The sequence below is a fragment of the Nymphaea colorata genome, chromosome 2 (genome assembly GCF_008831285.2).
Source record: "Nymphaea colorata isolate Beijing-Zhang1983 chromosome 2, ASM883128v2, whole genome shotgun sequence".
NCBI classification, from domain to species: Eukaryota; Viridiplantae; Streptophyta; class Magnoliopsida; order Nymphaeales; family Nymphaeaceae; genus Nymphaea; species Nymphaea colorata.
Genome location: NC_045139.1, coordinates 34,000,499 through 34,010,087, shown reverse-complemented (window position 1 = coordinate 34,010,087; position 9,589 = coordinate 34,000,499). Strand labels below are relative to the sequence as shown.

General features: G+C 40.2%; 1 long non-coding RNA gene across 1 annotated transcript; it reads right to left on the bottom strand.

Moving 5' to 3' along the window:
- Nucleotides 1-1,446: 1,446 nt before the first annotated feature.
- LOC126409825 (uncharacterized) lies at nt 1,447-2,863 on the bottom strand. Its single transcript, XR_007572615.1, has 2 exons — nt 2,744-2,863; nt 1,447-1,826 (listed from the first exon to the last, which is right to left on the bottom strand). It is a non-coding gene; the product is annotated as an uncharacterized LOC126409825 (long non-coding RNA).
- Between the last annotated feature and the right edge of the window lie 6,726 nt (nt 2,864-9,589).

The following is a 9,589-nucleotide window of genomic DNA, read 5'->3' as shown; positions in this document are numbered from 1 at the left end:
GAAAATAACCGAGTGTTAGGGCTCCCTCTTCGGTTCGGATCTGAGTTTAATACAACCCAATTTTCCGAAGCGTCGGAAGGTTTGGGAGGGCGTTTGATAACTTCGGTTCCGTTGTCATAAACTACAACGATTTCACGGGCGGTGTTTGACTAGCAAACGCGTGATCTGGATTTCAATCTGGATCACTAGGTTAGCGAGTTGACTCACTGACTCAATCGAATGTCCAAATAACCATATCGTAAATAATTGCAATTGAATCCGACGACTTATGGGCTAGCCAGGCCAGCATTGGATTTGTTGGTGATCCCCAAGTCAGTTTGGCGAGTTTATTTCGAACTCAGACACCAGGTCAGGGTGTTGACTTTGTGACTCCATAGGTTAGGTCATAAATTTTTATAGTGCATTTTTTTTATAAGCAGATGAAGATGAGGAGGGTAAGTTTGTAGGAACTCCATGTTTAATTTGTTCGTCAATTAAAACTAAGTATCACGTAATATGAGTATTTGAATATGTTTAGTAAAGTTTGTAATATTTTACAACTCAAAAAAAATGAACTTTTTCAGTATTCAACAATGCACCACAAAAAAAAAGAACATATAATCGGTTGTTGATCCTAAGTACCTTGGTGAGTTTTGACTCTTAGGACCCGTTTGATGGGTGGGTGAAATTTAACGCGGTAAATTTATCATGGTAAATTTTTCTGGAAAAATTTACAGGATGAAATTTCTCCTTCTTCCAATCTGAAGCCCTGTTTAATGCACAGGAAGAATTTATCATGGTAAATTTAACCATGTTTGATGCCCAGGAAGAATTAAACATGATAAATTTAATCCTGTTTGATGCATAGGAAAAATTTAACGTGGTAAATGTTATTTTTTTCGTGTCTCTTCTCCAAATTTAGCTGCCTCTGCCCTTGCCTCTTCATCAAAGTATGATTTCTTCTCCAAAAGAAGGCCGACTCTTGTGATGCATCGAATTTTCAGCCTTCACCAATCGTCTGGGTCCCAAAAAGATCATTTCCAAGGTCATAGCTAACTTGTTGAAGCAGCTCATGCCTCACCTGGTGTCATCTTCCTAGCTTTTTTTTTTTTTAAATTCCTCACTGCTGCCTGCACTGAATTCATTTTTGCTCCCGAATTAGCTCATTCTTTGGCTTCTTGCGGCTACCCACTTTGGTTTCTAGGTCTATTCAAGAAGATATAACAGCAGGATTAACATCATGGAGTTCTCCATGAGAACCATAAGGACCATCTGTTATCATTCTTTCCAAAAGAGGCCTATAATGATCGACAATCTACTCATTTTATTCAACCGTAACCACCACTGTGGTGCATCATTCGGACTCGAGAAGGTTTGACAACTTCAACCTTGAACCATGCAATAAAAGACTCATTATATGTACAGGGGAACCAACATTTTATTTATAATTTGGTAAAAGTATAAAGGTAACAAAGCCAGAAAATTCCCGACCTTTCAAGAGATGCCGTTTGCTCAACATTTTCTTTACAGTTTGGCTACGATATACTCATCTCTACAAACTGTAAAATTTTTACATGTACCTCAAGATGACATGAGCATCAATATCTGCAATTACTAATCCTAAAAATCGGCATCACCACCGTCATTTACTTGAATTACAGTTAAGGGATTACAAGAGCATAACTGTTAAGGGTGTTTTGCAACTTTTTCTACCTCCATTAGCTATGAGCTTCTCCACACGAGCAACAATGTGCTTTCCATAAGTATATCACTTCAGGAGCATTCAAGTGCACCTTGATCCGTGACAGAATGAATTCACGTTGTTGGTCTTCACAAGTATCGATTACCTTTTGCACAACATAGTTTACTTCTAGAATTAGCATTCATAGGGAGAGACTACAAGTATGCAATGACCCTAAATCCAGTTTCTGCAATTGTACAAAATAAGCACTAACTATGGTATGAACTCAAATGAATAGGATAATTTAGGCAAACAAACAACAAGCAAATTAACTCACATAAATGTACAATCAAAAGAACTCATTTTACCATAACAAAAATCAAGTTTTATGTACAATCTGAACACTGCAACATACAAGCATTTTAACGATTCCCAACGTATAAACCCCAGTCCCTCTTTTAATCCTTGTAAATGATTAACATACAATTCTTTTCCCCGGCTAGAAGAAGTGGCTAAAACAGAGGGTCGAAAATGCATGTGATCTCTCTGTCTATCTCTTATATGCAGATTTTGCAGGTTCGTAAGACAGAGTTCTCGTCATTTTCTCTGACTCTTATATGCCCATAAGCAATTTGCCCATGCTGAAATATTTTTTCCAGAAATTGTATTGTGTCAGTCTACCTATATGTTCAGATTCTGTGCATTCACCTGCTACGAGCCACAGTCAGTGCTTATCAATGAAACATTGTAACATTTGGGCGTTTAGGAAAGCAACCTAAGAACTGTATAGCCATCCATTCATTTAGCACCACAAACAGGATGACTCCAATGCCAATAAATCAACAATGATGGAAGACAGGGAGACAACGAGAGCAAGAGAGACAGGGAGACAATGAGGAGCAAGAGAATAGCAATAGCAAGGGACACAACAATAACAAGAGACTTATTTTGTCTTACGATGATCTTACAGTGATAGAAGCAATAGCAAGAGGGAAAGGAAGACAACGAGAGCAATGTTTAAAAACATGGAAAAATTCGATTTGGGTGTTTCTGAAAGGGACACAGCGATGGAGAAACCCTTACTTGAGAGCCGCGAGTGAGGCGTTGGCGAACCAGCGGACGAGCAGAGCGGTGAGTGTGGCATTGGCGAACCAGCGGACGAGCGGAGCGGCGACAGCGAAGCAGCAAGTTTGTCAAATATAGTTTATAGCCCTCCTAATTTTCTTATAGGTTCCCGTGCGAGTACTAATATAGTAGTAGTTGACAAGTGATATGTATTAGCTAATGTTAACCGTGGCTAAGCTTGGGTCTTGGGCCTGTTCGACACCTAAACTTGGGTCTAGGCTTGTCCAGACACCTAAAACCAGAGCCCAAGACCGGTTTGTTGTGTATATATATACATATAATTGTAATAAATTATTATAATTATATATATATATATATTAATAATTATATATTTAAAAAATATTATCGGGCTTATCGAGTCGGCTTGGTTTCTTTTTTTCATGAGCTCGAGTCGGGCCAGGTACCCACCAGCGGCTCGGCTCGGTGCCTAAGCTTAACTGTGGCGGCACTTTTTTTTCTTTTTCTTTTTTTTTTAATGTGAGTGGTTTTCTTATTGTCCCTAAGATATGTTATTGGGCTTCCTATGCCCATTATACTTGGGGTTTATAGACCTTATTTTAAACCTATTATGACTGAGATGAAGAACACACTAGAATGTGACAGTGACAAACCCAATGTTTAATGCAAATCCCTTGTGGACCGACCTTGCCGCCTCATGCACGCACTATAACAACAGTTGAGAGATGCTAGTGTTAGCTTTTGGCAGTTGACATAGGATTCGATTTTGTTCTTGTGAGCTCAAAACTAAAAAGAGGAAAAACATAAAGTGTTTGCTCTTTGATAAAATGAACATAACGTTCTTACAATAAACGTTTCAAAATTATTGTAATCTTATTATTAAAAGCATGAAGTACTTATGTCTGGATTTGATCGTTGGATCTAAAAAAACGTTCGTAATCAGACCATGTTTTGTTGAAAACAAACAAAAACGAAATGTTTTTATAAGATGTCTTGTAGAAACATGTGTTCCAAAAACACCATAACGATATTATTATTATCTCAACGTCACACATGCACGGAACTTAAATTTCTCATGAGGGCGGCCGAATTAAAGTTTCTAAATTTGACATGCCTATTTTCTTAGAAAAGGCCACAAAATTGAAAGGAAACTAAAGTTGTTGCATGTGAATGCAAAAATTTTAAAGTAATTTTTTGTTTTTTTTTCAAAATTTGCAAAAAGACATATTATTAAATGACACCCTTAAACGCCACTTTGTGATGACAAAAAGATTTTAACTTTTGAAAACCTAGTTTTCGTTTGGATAACAAGAAATGGTTTTTGGATGAATATTTAAAAAATGATTTCAATTGAATGGCAGTTGATTTACATTTACACACACACACCATGGTTGGCAAACTCGACGATCGAACCCGGGAATTGCTCGAGTCAACTCGGATCGGCTAAGAAAATGAGTCATGATTCAAGGTTTGACTTGTATACACCCGATTTTTCAAAAAAATCGATTCTGGATCACTTGGATCATTTGGAATAGCCGAGTCAGCTCCAAATCATCTGAATTTAGTTTGATAAAGAAAATAGCACATCGACTACTACAAGCATGGAAGCTAATGGGTGCGCAGGGGTGGAGACAAGGTAGGGCCCTGCATGGGCCCTGCCCCCACCTCAATTTTAAAAAAAAATTACATGTAAATTTAAAATATTTCTATATAGAAAATTTGAAAAAAATGATACTTTGGCATTAGTCAAAATTTAGAAACTTTAATTTAACCTGCCTCATGGAAAATTTCTAGCTCTGCCTCTATGGAAGAGGATTTCCTTCTATTGTATTTGTTCATTCATCTTTCTTCTCATGCGAAAAAAGAACAAAACCTATGGTGGTCCAATGGGAAGGCTTGTGCTTCAGAAGTCGTCCAACCTGCCACCCATGAACAACATAGAAAGAAAGAGAGAGAGAGAGCGAGAGAGAGAGAGAGAGAGAGAGAGAGAGAATTGTTAGAAAAACTCTAATTAGAGGAAAAAAAAAAAGAGGGTGAGAGGGATGAGAGATGGTGAGATACTTTTTTTCATTATCTCTTGAAAAGGGAAGCCACAATGGTCTCTCTTGAAAAACTAATTCATTATAATGGTTGTCAGCTTACTACTTTTTAGAAAAGATTTTTCAATTTTTTTCTTTAAGACCCTGTTTGATTGCGCGGAAGAATTTAACGTAGTAAATTTACCATGGAAAAGAATTCTAGAAAAAAATAAAGGATAAAATTTTACCCTTTTTCGATTTGAGGCCCTGTTTGAATGCAAGGAAGTTTTTTGCAGGGTAAAGTTAACTGTGTTTAATGCATATGGTAGTTTTTTGCAGGGTAAAATTAACTGTGACATGAAATACTAAAATTTTGAAGTTAAACGAATCCTCTTTACAATGAAAAATGTCTCAAAGTTCTCACATGTGCTCCCGTAACTCTGACATGATATGAGTTAAACGAAGAAAAGAGATCTCAAAAATTACACTTGTAATTGGCCTCAAACAAAAGGCCTCAAATCGCCCCCATTTCTCAACATTGCATCCCACCAGATCACCCAACAAAGAGACTAAATCTCCACCAAATGGTAAAGAAACCTCAAAACCAGAACACCACCATTGAATCTCCGACTCATCTAAAACCCCATTCTCTTGCATCAGGAAAGGCTAAAAAATCAGACAGACAGAAATGGATGGAATAGATCCCATTAAACCAATCATCCCATTCCCACCTGATCCCATCCTAAAATGACAGGAAGCAACAAAAGATGTGAAAGAGAAGAAGGGATTAGAAAAAGTAAGAACGCTGAATAGGGAGAGAGAGGTTGGGTTACCTCAACAACTTCTAAATCAATCACGAGGGATGGAGGCAGAGCGGCAGTGGCGGTGGAGAGCACGGCGATGAAGAGGAACTTCAAACCACAGCGACGGATGGAGGCAGAGCGGTTGTGGTGGTGGAGAGAACGACGACGAAGAGGAACTTCTACCCACCACTGACAGATGGAGGCAGAGCGGCTGTGGTGGTGGAGAGTCTGGCGACGAAGATGAAAGCTGGGGTCAAAGATGAGGAACCCCCAACGGGCAAAAAAATTATCCTTGCAAAAAAGTCTGACCCTCCAAGGTCCAACTTTTTTTTAGGAGAACTTTACCCTGCCAATAAATGGCTGCTGGGAGGTAGGCTCCCTTCCTTTTATTACCAAAAGATTAATATATGTACAGGACGAAAGAAAATTTTACACAAAGCTGAGAGTCAGCCACAGCAGGAGAAAAACCAAAAAACAAAGACAAACATAACCCAGCTGCCCCAAAACCCGCCACCAGAAGGCCAAAATCCCACCAGTGTTTCTGCTCCTGAAAGAGGCAAAAGACTAAAACAGAAACACTATTAGAAAAGCTTTTAAAACATTAACCACCATCATCCCTCCCATCTCTTTCCCCATACTGACACATCTGGTCTTCAGCTTCTAATGTAGGCATATGACTAAGAACCGTTAAGACGTTGGTTGGTCTCCCTCATGGGTTGCTATTTCTGATTAATCGGCCTCCTGCCTTCCAGCATCGCTCTAAGTCTGCGCTTCCATCCTTCATTGTTAGATATGATCCCAAAACTGCCATTGACTCTCGCCATAGGATGTAGTCACCCATTAAACACTTGTAATTCGGCTTCATCCTCCTTAGATTGAGCTTCAATTAGTATGGCCTCACTGGATTCCATACCTCTCAATCTCCTCCATACCTCTCAATCTCCACATGCTCATCACCATGGTTTTAATGCCCTTCTTATATGTGACAATTTGTAGCACATTAGTGTCCATGTTTAAGCTTGAGAGTCTGCCCTCACAGAGGATTCCAGTCTGCAACCAAGTGGACATTGTCTTACGCTCGTCATCCTCCAGCTGCAAACTTAGAAAGGCCTCCTTAGCTGATCGCCAAACAATAGAGAAAATATGTTTAATCATAACTATAGTCATTCTCTCATGTGCCACTTCATTCCTAAACCACCATAGCTTCCATAACGCGATTGAGAAAAGCAACATCCAACATTTCCTAAGCCATCTAACCTTGAAGGACACCTCACTCCAAAGCTGAAATTCTTTAACTATTCTTTGCCACGGGAGCCTACTCCTACCAAAACTAGACCTTTCTCCACACCTTTTGCACAACTAAGCACTTGAACATGATGTGCACATTGTTCTCATCCTCCCTTTTGCATAAATGGCATCTGTTTGCCAAATAAACTCTGTGTCTTTTTAATTTGTCTTGAGTGGTCAGTCTCATGTGGCTGGCGATGTAGGTAATCCAACTTGCTATTGCTGGGATATGTTTCTTCTATATACCGTTTCACCAGCCCTCTTGACTACCTTTTTGTCATGTGGCTTCCCAAATCGACCTAGAGCTAAGATCCTTGAGGTCTCTAGCATTACTAACAAGTTTATCAGTCTCATTAACTAGTTGAATGCTCCTACTCACGGCTAATGCCTTGCTAGGCAGCTCTAGCCTAGCCTCACCCAAACCCCTAACCTCAGCCACAAAAAGCTTTAAATTGATCAACTATGATACCATACTCCTCTCCACTAATTGATTTCACCGGAATTTTGTCATGCCACCAATCGGACCAAAAGGAAACAAATTTACCATCATCAATCTGCCACCTCACCCAATTTGCTATCTTATTCCAGCCTTTTCCTGAGCTTTTCCAAGCCCAAGTTCCCCTCCAAGGTTTACGCACAGTCCACAAACTGTTAGATTTAAGATATCTAGCCCTGCACCACTGAGCAAAGAGAGAGTTATTATTGAACGAAGAGCAAAGTCTGCTCGCTAGCATGGAATCCTTCACATCCTCAAGAAGGCGTATACCAATGCCACCTTCTGCCTTGGGCTTACATAAAGAACGCCAGACTATTTGGTGGATATGTCGGTTTTTCTCAGTGCCAGCCCACAACAATCCGGCCATGCATCTCTCCAGCTTCTTCAACACTTCGTTCGGGAGAGAGAAAGATTGCATCCAAAAATTACCCATGGAGCTAAGGTTATGGGTGATAAGGCAAGCACGTCCTACATAGGATAGGAGTTGGGTTTTCCAAGGTGTCATCTTCTTCTCAAATTTAGCAATCAAACATGTGCAAATGTTCACATTTAAGTTTCCCGTAAAGAAAGAAACACCCAAATAATCCAAATGTAGCTTAACCACCTGCCAACCACCAATGTTAGCTAACCTTTGCTCAAGAGACGCTGTCAACGTTGAAGGTGAATAGAGAGTATTTAGAGTTGTTTATAATGAAACTCATTATTCGTTTTAGCTGGTTTAGGACACTTTGGATATTGGTTAGCGATTTAACTATAGCAGCACTAAAAAGTAGGAGGTCATCTGCAAACATTAAGTAGTGAACATCAGGTATAACTCTTACTGAGTAGGGTAGGCGAATGGCCCTCTTCATAATTTGTCCCTTAAGATATCTGGCTACCATTTCCATTACTAGAATGAAAATGTAGGGGGGCATCAGGTCGCCTTGCCTAACACCCCTCGCAGCTGTGAAGTTTCTCCCTATGTCACTATTAATCAACACTGTATAGGAGACAGAGGTGACACAAAACATGACTTTTTCCACCCATGACGGGTGAAATCCCAGATAAAGAAGACTGTTATGCACAAATCTCCAAGATACTCTATCATAAGCTTTAGAGATATCGAGTTTGAGACAGGCAACGACCTCTTTTCTGCTATCAAACAGATGAATCAACTCATTGGCCATGGCAATCTGATCGTAGATCACCTTAGATTTAACAAAGGCCCCTTGAGTATCCCGATCATGTGGAGCAGGATGTTCTTCATGCGCTGCACCATAACTTTAACAATCATCTTGTAAAGGCTATTGCACAGGGCAATGGGTCTAAAATCTTCAATCCGACGTGCTCCTCTTTTCTTGGGGATGAGCATCAAGTAGGTATTGTTCAAACTGCGCACCAACTTCCCTGTTCTAAAAAAGTTGTCCACCACTCTCCAAATATCCTGGCCAATCTCCTCCCACATGATTTGAGCCCCGGAGCACTGTCCTTGTCAAGAGACATAACAGCTTCCTTGACCTCCACGTAGGTGACAGGTTCCAAGAGGGAAGTGTTCTCCTCCGCTGAGACAAAAACTCCATGCCAAATATCATTAGGGATTTCACCACTAGCCCTAGTGTTAAGAAAGCATTCAAAATGGCTGCTAGCTGCTTTCAGCATGCTGTTGATTGAAGAGAAGGTTTGTCCAGCCACCTCAAGTTCAGCAACGCGGTTCTTTCTAGATCTATTGTTGGTAATAGTTTGGAAGAAGTGTATGTTTTTGTCGCCATCTAACAACCACTTGACTCTGGACTTTTCCTTCCACATGATCTCTTCCAAGTGTAAAGCCTTCTCCAGCTCTCTCTTGATGGATTCCTCTTCCCTCGTAGCCCACTCATCCCCAGCCTCACTATTCGCTTGTGCTTGCATGAGACGACATTGAAGGGACTTTATGTTACAATACGCCCAAATGAATTTTTGTTCCAGTGTATTAGGCTGTGCTTGACCACCTCAAGCTTTTGAAGGACCTGCAGCATAGGACACCCCTGCACCTCAACCCCCACGCTTCACTGATAACACAGGGTTTTATAACTCTAAAACGTCTTGTATTCTTACTCTACCATAGAGGGTTGTCCATCTTCACCATGATCACCTTGTGGTTAGAAGTGGGCTTGGGGGGACGTAGATAAGGCACAAACAACATTTGTCTGTCTTTCCCAAGCAGAATTAGTGAAACCCCAATCAAGTTTGCATAGGATTCTATCCTTACCTTTGGCGTCTATTG